This window comes from Coenobita brevimanus, chromosome 50, assembly GCF_032717465.1.
Source record: "Coenobita brevimanus isolate Jiangsu-jjx chromosome 50, ASM3271746v2, whole genome shotgun sequence".
NCBI lineage: Eukaryota > Metazoa > Arthropoda > Malacostraca > Decapoda > Coenobitidae > Coenobita > Coenobita brevimanus.
Window position 1 is genome coordinate 46,002,009 of NC_137003.1, and position 12,955 is coordinate 46,014,963.

Here is a 12,955-nt window from a genome sequence, read left to right on the forward strand (position 1 = left end):
TTCACACTCCCTCTTCTTTCTTTCTTTCCTTCACTCTTTCCTCTTCCTTCTGCCTATGGGTGACTCTACACTGAGTGACAAGCCAAATGGTTTCCTGTACAACAGGACACCATTTACTATGCCAGGTGGTGTCTGGGGGTTTAGTGAGTAATTAAGGCACTCCAATTGGATTGAGCCAGTGCAGGTTTATATCCAAGGGATGGTTGGGGCATATTGCTAATATAATGCCACTCAGGGATGAGTAAGGCTGGTCACTCTCATCTTAAATGTCAGGACCAACTTGCCTAGCCCCAGGCTCCTACGCTCCTCTTGGGGCAACATAGGACTGGAGGCTGGATGGATTTATTTGATGGTTATTCCTTGCAGAACTGCTTAACGACAAGGAGGACGTGTTTATAACTCAGTAGTGATGCTTCATAACCAATTGGTAGTGTTTATGACCATACCTGTGTGGTCATGCTTTTTACTACAGTGATGTTAATGACCATGACCATGTTGTTGTGTTTATGACCACGACCATGTGATGGTGTTTTAGACTAGAATGATGTTAATGACCATGACCATGTTATTATGTTTCTAACCATGACCATGTGGTGGTTTTTGACTATGGATGTTTATGACTATGTGGCAGTGTTAATTACTATGAGGTGTTCATGACCACGTGGTGGTATTTATAAACATGCAGTGGTGTTTAACTGTTTGGAGGTGTTTATGATCTCTCTTTTTGCTGATTTTATGTTAATGTGGTGATTTTTATGATCCAACAATGTCAATAAACAAGTACCTCTTTGAAGACACTTTCTGCAATGCTTGCTAAAAAAAAAAAAAAAAAAAAAAAAAGTGTATATATATATATATATATATATATATATATATATATATATACATATACAGTAATCACTCCAATATCCGGAGTAATAGAGCCATCGGTAGGTTCGGTTATTGGTTTCGTCCGGATATTGGGCCCCAGCTTATGGACTTGTACTTATGGACCCTAACTCAGAGAAACACCTATACAACTCCCTCTGGATATGCATAGCACTTATTTAACACCCAAATCACATCAATAAGGCACATAAATGACTGAAATAAATGCAAAAGAAACATAAAATGAGGGTTTAGAAGTATGTTCATACATTAATAAACATTCTGGTACTTATGGACCCTAACCTAGCCTAACTCTGAAAAACACATTCCTACTGCACATGCATGAGGTAAGTATAGTATGGAAAAAAGTACAGTATGAAACATTCTGGTAAGTAAAGTATGGAAAAAAGTACAGTATGAAACATTCTGGCTTCTTACAGCAAGTCCCTGGCCACCTCGATGAATAACCGCCTCCTCTCGGACTCTGACAGTAAGAACGATTTCCTGAAGCACTTGCAGTACACTCTTCCTGAAGTCTTGCACTGAACTTAGTCAATAACACACAGAAGTCCATTCTCTTCACAGTGTTCACTTTAGTCCAAATAATGTTCCAGTTTAATTTAGTGTTGCACGTTAACTTTTCCCAAGTTTTTTTAATTTCCCAAAGCCAAAACAAAGAAGGTTAGTTACGTTAAATTTTGTTTCCACTGAGTCTTTTCTCTCATTTCGAAAACCTTAACACAACACACCGTTTTTTTCACTGCACAACACTCAAAATTCCCGTGTGGTCTAGTGGAGAAGTTCTTGCTGATTATTCACTGTCAGAGTCCGAGAGTATCACTGGCAGGCGACCAAGGGGTGCATCGCTGGGTCGTGGTGATGGCGTACCGACTGCAGAAGACTCTGGCGAAAGCCGCAAACTCACGTTGAGCGGTGACTCCACTGTAGCTGATGTGCTGGGCTGTGGCTCGGAGCATGAGGGCCTGTCTTGGGGAGGCAACGGAGTGGAGCCAGGGCTTGGCACAGCGGGGGTCACGGGCCTGAAAAAACTGTCAATCGTTGACTAACGCAAGGACCGACGATTCTGGCAATTGATGATGCGCTGCCTGAAAGCACGCACTTCCTCCACGAGTCCCAAGGGCCCCATCTCCCTGTCGCAGTCCGGGTGTTCCAGGTAGTCTAGGACGAACTCTAGATGTTCCCGGAGTGCGCTCAGCTTGGGGATGGCTGGAGTAGTGTCCTGCTGAGAGGAGTCCGCATCATCGTCGCCTTCGTCGTAGGAATTTTCAAGTTCGGGACTGACACCAGCAACCGAAGACGCGATCTCGATATCAGACAACGTCTGATACCCAGGATCGCCCTCGTCGTCGTCCAACCACTCACGTACATCGTCCACATCAACAACGTCGCCGTGTGTACGTAGCCGTGCATGGAAGTCATCCACGTCAAAGCCCAGAAAATCGTACTCCACATCTGTTCCGAGAAGCAGACGAGACCAACCATTTTCAAGAGTTTTCACAGGGACTTCCTTCCATGCACTAGCCCAGTTGTACAGCGCAGACGATGTTGTAGCGGCGAAGGTTTTCCAAAGTCCGCTTGCCTCGAGTGTCACGTCCTTCCCTGCGCTCGTCCTCGTCCTCGAGAACAACCATCACCTCGTCCAGGAACTTTCGACGGTACAGGCGCTTTGTTGCCATGATCACTCCTTGGTCCATGGGTTGAATGAGAGCAGTCGTATTAGGTGGCAGAAACATGCACCTAATACGGCCATTCTCAGCAACCAAGTCCTTGTCGCACGGGTGGGCAGGTGCATTGTCGAGCAGAAGGAGAGCCTTTACCTGGTCGCGAGGGATTCCCAGTGTCTTCGTCTGGTACTGGATGACCTCCTTGACGAAGTGACGGTGAAACCAGTCTTTGAAAATCACAGCTGTGAACCATGCTTTCAAAGAATGGTACCATACGACAGGAAGGACATCCATCACCCCACAAAGGCACCGAGGCTGCTTTGCACGGCCAACAACAACGGGCTTAAGCCGGTACATGCCGTTAGCACTGGCACAACACAAAGCAGATATCCGTTCCTTAGAAAGCTTGCGGCCAGGTACACGCTTCTCCGTCTCCTCGGCTAGAGTGTTCGTTGGCAGCGAGCGATAGAATAGGCCAGTTTCGTCTGCGTTATAGACTTGACCGAGAGTGAGGCCCTCCCTGTCGATCAAGCCTTTCACCTTGTGCCGAAACTCGTCAACTCCATCCTCGTTAGCGTCCAATGCTTCGCCATGTGCTTTACGGTTAGTAAGGCCATGTCGCAACTTGAACGCGAAGAGCCAACCCTCGGATGCCTTGAAGTCTAGGGTGTCGTGAAGCCTTGCAAACTTCTCAGCAGCAGCCTTCAGCTCCGTTCCACGTACCATCACACCAGCTGCACGTTGCTGTCGGTACCAAATCAACGTGGATCGGTCAATTTCTGCAAACTTGGGGGTAAACATAACCTTCCTTTCCACGTTGCGTTTGCTTCTCGACGAGAAGTCAGCCGTGTACTACATGAGTTTGTCTCAGGAACGTTTGATATCGAACAAAGTCGACCGGGCCAGGTTATACTCACGGAGAATGCGGGAAGAAGACCAACCCGCATCAACTTTCTCCAGTATCTCCCTCTTCTTTTCCAGAGTCAACACCACTCTCTTCCTTTTCTCAGGTGGCGGGGCCATCATCACACACACTAAGAGGAGGGCCGAGAGCAGCAGGAGGCCTTGCAGCAAGTACGGCACCACCACAAAAGCGAGCACGTGGGCAGCCATTGCGAAGAGCGTAGGTCCAGTCGCGGTGAGAGACAGGCGGGAAGTGGGGAGGATGCAGCGGCGCTCTATCGGACGTCGGAGGAATGACGAACCAAAACAATGCTCTCCCGCGGCGCGCGCGGCAAGTTCAAATTACGGACGGCAAAAAATCGATTTTTTAAATAATTTTTTTGGGTTTTTGGACCATTTTGGGAATGTTGGATCCCAGGACGATAAGGTCCGGGTAGTGGGGATGTTCGGTTATTGGGTGTCCGGATATTAGAGTGATTACTGTATATATAAAGATGAATACTGTGGTGCTCTGAATCATCCTCTCTACCACACGGCCTCGCACTCATAATCAGCACCAGAGCATTCACGTGAAAATTTTAAATATGCTGTGTGCTAGTAAGTTACTTATGTGTAACTGTTTTAGTTACAAATCTATCTATCTATTGCCATAAGGAGTGGCCACAAATAAATCGCCTCCTCGTTGCCCTGTCCCCCATCATTTCATTGCCCTCCCCACAGCTCACACCCTCCTCTCTCATATACCTCGACACTCCATCCCTTCATCTTATCTTCAGCCTCCCCCTCCCTCTCACTCACTCTCTTCATTAGTCTCTCACTCTCAATCCTCTCCACATGGCCAAACCACCTAAGTATCTCTCCTAATGCTTTCTGTCATACCCACATCCACACCACAATGTTCCTTCACTTCCTCATTACAGTAAGTCTGTCTCTCCATGGAACTCCACATGCTACAAATAAATAAACAAAACAGTACTAATATTATTTTTTCCTTTTTGAATGAGATAGGTATGGGCAAAGGATGCCTCTATGTGGTGGCACCAAACCTGGTGGCTCCAGTGCCAGGTTATATAAGAGTCCCCCAGCTGCCCCCTATCCCCACAAAAAAGAGAATTGTGGAATAAAGGTTTTATCTCAAAACACACACACAAAATTAATATATACTCTACAATAATGCATATCAACTGTAATGGAAACATAAAGATTCCCAAGAAACATCACTGGAATCACAACCACAACCATAAACTCCAAACTCTGTCTACTGAATGTAGACAACAACTACTGTTAAAAATGAGTGCAGTAACCTTGAATAATAAACACATCAACCAAGCAGTATAAAACTGCATGATAATATACCAGGACATTTGCAAGATATTAACCATGGGTCATGTAAGTTGGCTTCGTCAAGGTGCCCTAGTAGTGAGTGACAAAAGCACGATAAACAGACTGTAAACATGTGTAAACATCTGGAAATCGGGAATCTAAACACACCCATTTTGTTCCTCTGATGATACTGAATGATATTAGTGTTATTAAATAATAAAGGGTGAAATTAAATGCTTGCGCTTCTCTAAGATTGTTCTTTCCTCTGTCTTAAATTACAACTCCACTGTCCAGTACAATATGAACAATGTCCAAGTTTGTTGGGGTTGAACCAACCGTATGGCACTTCACCACTGCCAGGGCTGGCTCTGTGTCTCATCAAGGCCTGAGAGATTGTGATGGTGAAAGTTGCAGGGGTGCTTTTCAAATTTTCCTTCTGTGCACTTTGTAACCAATTCTCAGATTCTTGACTGATGCTTGTAATAACGAATTTTCAGTACTTGTAAGACTGAAAAGTGTCTTATACAGTATTTATCAACCTCATAATGCTGAGTTCTCATGTAACACAAGCTCATATAAGGGGATCTTACAGAATTTACTGTACTTACATAGTTCAGCTACCTACCTCAAAGTTAGGAGATAGCAACACGTAACAAAGAAAAGGCTAACTTATCATTTGCCAAAGAAATGTAAGCTTGGGACAAAAAATATATACACATGCTACAAGACTTACCTTCAATGTACTGAGCCACAGTAGATCCATGACTGATGAAAATTATGTTTTACATACATTAGCTTGTCAGTGTGAGAAGTTACAGTTAATACAGCATAATGGGAGTGAAAGGCAAAGTAAAATCTTGATCACATATACAGTATAGGGACACTTTCATAAACTTAAAAAAGTTGGCAATCTAGAATACACATTACGGTGCCTCATTCACTGTTCCAATGGTGGACAAAAAAAAAAAAAAAAAATCACATTAAAACAATATTCCATGTTCACTGAAGGAAGGGAGAGCTAGAGGAGAGCTCTTTGATCTCTCAAGAGGTATAAACCATTGAAGCTGGAATGATCCAAATTGTGTCAATAAACCATCTGTCACTGTCCGAAATACAAAGTGCTGGAGAATGGACTTGCCATATCCCAACCCCACTAGAAAGAAAAAATAGTTTCTAAGCCAGCATTCCCAAGGTTTCTAAACCAGCATTCCCAACCCCATTACTCAACTTTTACAACATACAAGGAATGTGGGTAGTACTCTTTCTACCTTGTCCCCTGGGATACACAAAACATACAGTACACTTGTGATTATCTACCACTTCAAAGCGTCATTCTACAGCTGCTGCAGTAACGTGGACTTTTTTCTTGTAATCCCTTAGTCCAATGACATTCTTACATTTTATTCTTACATCACCAGATGAGTTTACTCAGCACAGAGACTTCGAACTGGTGGGGTTAAATCTACCCTTTGCTAATCACCATCAGGGGGCTCTCCAAATCTGAATAAGACCTAAAGAGTGTGGAATGGAAGAATGTGATATTTAAGGCAGCAAATCAAATGAAGAGCAAAAACAGGGATATCACAGATGAACAATGTATGAAGAATGATGAAGGAAAGGCAGAGGAGAACAGTAGGGATATTGATGCCTGGAGAGTGCATTACAACCAGTTGTTGAATGAGGAGTCTGACTGGAACAGGAAAGGTTTGGAGCCAGCACATCCAGTGTTTGGCCCTTGGCCTTTGATTGATGTTGCTACTGTGAGCAGGGCAATAGGCATGATGCAGGTGGGGAAAGCAACACGTGTGTCTGGGTTGACTGCTGAAATGCTAAAAGCCTCAGGTGATATACAGGTGGGGTTAGTCTTGATAAATACTATTGTCCATACGAGTGTGTTGTCCCAGACGACTGGCTGAAGAGTGTAACTGTACGTGTGTACAAGGGGAAAGGTGATGCCCTGGAAAGAGGAAATTATAGAGGCATAAAGTTTTTGGACCAGATAATGAAAGTAATGAAAAGAGTTCTAGAAAGTATGATTAGAGAAAGAGTGAATATTGATGACGCAGTTTGAGTTTCTGCCAGACAAAGGGACCGCTGATGCCATATTCATTGTTCGACAGCTTCAGGAAAAATATATAGGAAAGAAATGGGGTCTGTCCTTTGTTTTTGCTGATTTGGAGAAGGCATTTGACAGAGTCCCTAGGGAGGTGGTGTAGTGGGCAATTAGAAAGTTTGGGATCGAAGAGTGGCAGGTTAGGGTGGTTATGGCTATAGTATGCGAGTGTTTGCACCCTGTGTGAATGGAGATATAAGTGATGAGTTTTCCGTGAATGTTGGTGCACATCAGGGGTCAGTCTTGAGGCCCTTGTTGTTTATCATGGTACAGTACTTGAAGCCCTCTCACGTGACTTCAGAAATGAACTCTCGTGGGAGATGTTGTATGCTGATGATTTGGTGTTGACTGCTGAGAATGAAAGGGAGACGGAACAAAGATTTAGGAAGTGGAAAGATGGTATGGGGCACGAGGCTTTAGAAGTAAATGTGGACAAAACAAAAGTGATGATATCTACGACTGGTGGTGGTATGGTACTGTCAAAGAAGAGGGAAAGTGGCCATGCGTGGTTTGCCACAAATCGTGGGAAGTAATTCCATCTTGTGCAGTGTTTGTGATAAGAGGGTGCATAAGAGATGTGTGGTATTAGAGGTAGACTGTGAGATAATGCTGATTTCATGTGTGCGGTGTGTTAGGGCGCACATGTGGGGATTGTGAGGCGTGAAAGCACTCATCTTACTGGTGAGTCTCTTAACTGTGTGGAAGAGTTATTTGGGAGACATGTTACATGCTGGAGGTGGGGCTGGAGCTAGCTCTGCACCTAGAGTGAAGAGTGGCTGAAAGAAGTTCAGGAGGATGTTGCCTCTCCTGACATTAAGAGGGCTCTCCCTCCATGCTATGGGATCTTTGTATGCAAAATGTATTAGAAGTGTAATGCTGTATGGCAGAGAGACCTGGGCAGTAGAGGAAGAGGTTATTCACAGGCTCAAACATACAGAAATTACAATGATAAGGTGGGTGTGCAGAAAAATCCTTGAGTGCGAGGCCTTGGGGGGGGGGGTAGGTTTATGACGAAGGAATTGATGATGGGATTGGAGTGCATTTGCATTGTGAGGGAAGAGAACTAAACTGAGATGGTTGAGATGGTTTGGGCTTGTGGAGAGGATGGGAGATGATAACTGGGTGCTGAAAGTAGGTGTTAACATTAGGGGTAGAGTCGCAAGAGGTAGACCGAAAAAGACCTGGGACAAGATCATTGAGTGTGACCTCAGGGATAAGGGACTGAACAGGGAAGCTGCCAGGGATCAAGCAGCATGGAAAGCTGCAATTAGTTAACCAAGGCCGACACATGCAAGCATTTTGGAGCCTTTAAAAACGAAGTGAAATGATGGTAGCAAGAATATCTCACAAGAATGTTATCAGACTGAAGGGACTGAAAACAGCATTATTATTCAAAGCTGCAACTTCCCAATAATTCTGCACCAGTTATTCATTAATACCCAGCCCTATCCACTAACAGGCTGATGACACCATACTTATCCTTTCCACCCACTTTTCACTGCAACAGTTATTACAATACCCACAGGATAAGGCTGTGACATGTCTGGCACCTGCTCTGTCAATTATATCTGACCGGGACCAAAGAAACTACAGTATCATAAAAACTCCACGATTCCATCCAAGCTGTCAGTATGGCAACATCTTCCACAAAACTACCCTTCTACCATACCTCAACTAACACACTACATCCTCTCATCTTTTCTCGATATCCTGACTATCCCTTATGTGTGACCTATCTTGTAAAACATCTCATGACTTCCCTTGCACAATCAGTTTCTCAAAAGGTCTGACATGTTGGACTGACAAGAGTACCTTCTTTAATCCTAATCAGTTGCTGTCTTTGTATAGGGGCTCTGTTCAAATACATGTGGGAAGACGGGGTAGGTACACAACATACAGTTCTTCTTAATGGATTGAGACAGGATGCAGTTCATCTCGGTGCTTCTCCACTGTCTTCAATCTCTTTTTATCTTTTTATCTTTCTCAAGTAACTTTTGAAAATATACTGATATGAAGTCAGGAGCAGTGAAAGGATTAAGGTCAATATCCTTAAAGAAGCTAATACTCTCACTGACAAAGCTTAATGCAAAGCAGTAAATCCTAACCACAATACAGTACCTGTAAAGAGCCTAGATGCTGCTGCCAGTCACTGTACATTTTTTGGAAGTCTTCAGCGATGACAGGCGAGAGATCCAGTGATGATGTCTCGCACACTTCAGAGGTGACGCATGGGCCACCTCCTGTGGCTGGGGTCATGAGCTGGTGTCGGTGCATGCACAGTCTGCAACACAAAAATAGTCATCATTATCGTATCCCACGTTAGCATGCCAAGCTGGGAGGTTTTGTTGTGACCCCACACTCATCTAAATATGAACCCAGTAAGCCACAGCCTAAGGCTGCCCTTCCCCTGCAGTCTACATTCTCCTTTGGGGGGAAAGGAGAGAGCATGAATAATACTTGCATAACCAACTGCAAATGCCATCATTTGAAAAAAAAAAAAAAAAAAAAAAAAAAAATCAGTGAGTAGAAAAAACTATCAAGAGTACCTTACTTTCCTTCATTTACCAATCAAGCCATCAAATATCTTGGGTTCATCCAGAAGATTCTACCACCCCCAGTAATTACTGAACCATTCACATAATATCACGCAACCTTCCAGCCTGCCCAAGTCTTCTACTATCAACATCAACGAATTACATTTCCATCACAGCCACATAGTTTCAACAGATAAGGTCTAGAGGTGGAACTAATATAGCTGAGCAGTTCTACTGCTCAGTTATTTAAGCATCCCTCAACTCTGTCCTTATCAGAGGAAGGAAGGGAATGGTGGACTGCCAGACAGCAGCAGTTTCAGCCTGCAGTCCACTTAGTTCGTATTTCAGATGAACCTGGGGCTACAACTACCGGTATTCCTACAATACTTATTAAAACAAGAGATCACTTCTAACCGACAAGCCACCTCTAGTTTACCACAACACGTTTAGCTACACAAAATATAACCAATACAGCAACTAAAAAATAACTTACGGCTCATCTTCTGTGGGATCCTGAAATGGATCTGTCTGAGTAACCCTGTGGTAGCCAGGTATGTTTTGGTCAATGATATCCAGCAGGTTGCTGCCATCACTGCTAACTGTCAGGTCCTGTAAGTAAATAACAGAACTAACTGAATCATTCTCCATCATTATCTAATACTAGACAAACCATACAGGAAACTCTTTATACTCTGAATTAACAGGGAGGAAAGAAAAAAAATTAAATCCTTCTTTCCTTCTTTTGCCAGATGCCTTAATCCCATATGGGATGGCCATAAACAAATCGCCTCCATGCCGCCCTATCTCCAGTCATTTCATTGCTCAAACAACCCTCTCTCATATACCTCTCCACTTCATCCCTCCATCTCTCCCCCTCCACCTCACTCACATACACTCTCCTCATCAGTTTCTCACTCTCCATCCTCAATGTATTTCTCCTAACGCTCTCTATCACATCCACATCACAACGCTTTTTCGCTTGCTCATTTGTCAGTCTCTCTCTCCATGTGACTCCACATGCTCCTCCCAAATAACTCATCTACACTGCTCTTACTCTTGACTTGTGTCCTTCCGACAAAGACCAAGATTCACTTCATATGTCAGAGTTGGTATAACAATACTGACATGCAGTGACTTTTTATGCCCATTTTTTAAACTTTTCCTTCCCTTTTAGATGAATGGGAAGGACATCCTTCACTGAATTGGTATTTTTAAAAAAATCTTAGCTGCTCAAAGGGCAAAGTCTTCCCTTTGAGCAGCTGAAATTATTGGAACTTGACAGAACCAATTGACCCATCTCTTCAAAAATCCCTTCACAATTTTTGTGCGTTCTTATGTATATAGTTTACAATGTCCATGGATGGTACCCTACTTTACAATTTTATTAATATGATTTACAATGTTATGGATACTGATTTTTAAGTGCTATTTGTATCTCCTTAAAAAAGTTACCCATGTCGGCCGAGATGTTCGGCCTGACATAAACAGAGCAGATGACATACTACCTCTGACATTCAACCAGTCTTATATGATCTGACACAGACAAATCTTGTACTGTACATAACGGCCAAGGTCAAACAACAGTTTTTTTCAAGAAACACTTTGCTTGTTAATTTGCCTGGAAAAGGAAAATCTGCCATAAAAGTCACACAAGTGGTTCGGCTCATGTTTTTCAGCTGGGAGGGAGGGGGGAGGGGGGTGAGCGCCACCATGTGAATACATGAGATGGACGTTAACAAGCGATTCTTACACTAATGAATAACAACATTAAAGATAACAACATTCCTCAAACATAATATTTATAATCAAAACATTGTCTTGAGGAGTGAACACTGCTGCAGTCTTGGCCAGAATGGCATTTATGGCTGAATGGAAACCAACAGTATGGATGTGGTGGCGACCTTCCACATCTCAAATGTGTTGAGCTTCCATTATCCAGCAGCATGAGATATGCATGCTTTGATGTATTAGTTTATAAATCTAACGCTCCATCATACCAAATATCGGCAGGATGGGTCGTTTTAGCTTAACAGAGCTACCAACCTGAACATTTTCTTTCTATGGGAATCTGTTTAGATACCGATGGAAATCAAAACCCCTTCGACGGGAAGGGAAAGTTCAGGGACACGATTATTTTTAAGAATAAGGTTGTTAACTTCCATGCACACTTCCCTGTTTCTTATCACTGCTTTCAAAGAACCAGCAACCTTTCTTCCTTGTTGTATCCTTTCAAGCACTTGCCCTCTAAATTTCCATCCCTACTCATCACACTACCCATACACTTAAATGCACTCATATTTTCCATTTCCTCCTCATGCAACCTCACTGGACATTCAGTGACTGCATTTCTCTCCAAGACCATAACTTTACTCTTCCCTATATTCATCTTTAGATCCCATTTCTTACACACTCTCCCAAACTCAATCATCAAGCCTTGCAGCTACCCTTCACCTTCACTTAAAAACACAGTATCATCTGCAAACAACAGTACAGAAAGTTTCCAAACACCGCCCTCTCTCATTAGGGCCACTCCAACATCCACTGCCCTACCTTAGTCTGTATCTTTTATAACCCCAACCATATACAGATTGAACAACCATGGAGACATGTTACATCCCTGTTTCAACCAAACCTTCAAAAAGAAAAATTTACTCAATTCACTGCCTACACGCACACTACAGCCTTAGCACCCTCATAAATACTCTTCACAGCATTCAACAACTTCTCATTAGGTACTCCATACACAGTATTCTTAATACTTTCCACATCAAATCCTACAGCTTGTTAAAGCAGCCATTTGAAAGTCATCACAAATTATGAATACAGATTTGTTACGGTATTTACAGTCCCTGCACTATACCTCATACCAATTAATCTGGCCAGGCATGTATGGCAACATTGTTCCTGCCGAGATTCTGATTGGCTGGAGGTGTTTGTTCGATTTCGTTGTTGCTAACACTGATACTCTTTTTATTATCAGATGTGATACTGAGTTTGTCGACAATACAATCGTCAAAAGCAATACGAAATCCGTTATATACTTATCAACAACGAATTTTTCGTAGGAAGATAGAGATATGAGTCAACGAAGTATTTTAACAGTCCAAGTCAAGGTCAGCATTCGAACAATTCCTTTAAATCTCTGACACTCCGTAATATAACAGAAAACTAAGGAAACCTGCTTAATCTAAGCGTTGGTATAACACATTTAAATTTTACGATCAGTCCGCACTGTGATAATAGAGGATATACAATGAAATAGTTTTCCTTTAGCTTACTTTGATTTTTCACGATTTTTTCAAACCTCCCTCCCCGCAGAACTCATCTTTTCATTAGAATTTTTAATTATTCAGAGTTGTGGCACGATTTAAGGGTGCGGACTGATCTTAAAATGTAAATGTGTGTTATACCAACGCTTAGATTTAGCAGGTCTCCTTAATATTCTGTTATATTACGGAGTGTCAGAGATTTAAAGGAATTGTTCGAATGCTGACCTTGACTTGGACTTAAAATACTTTGTTGATTCATAT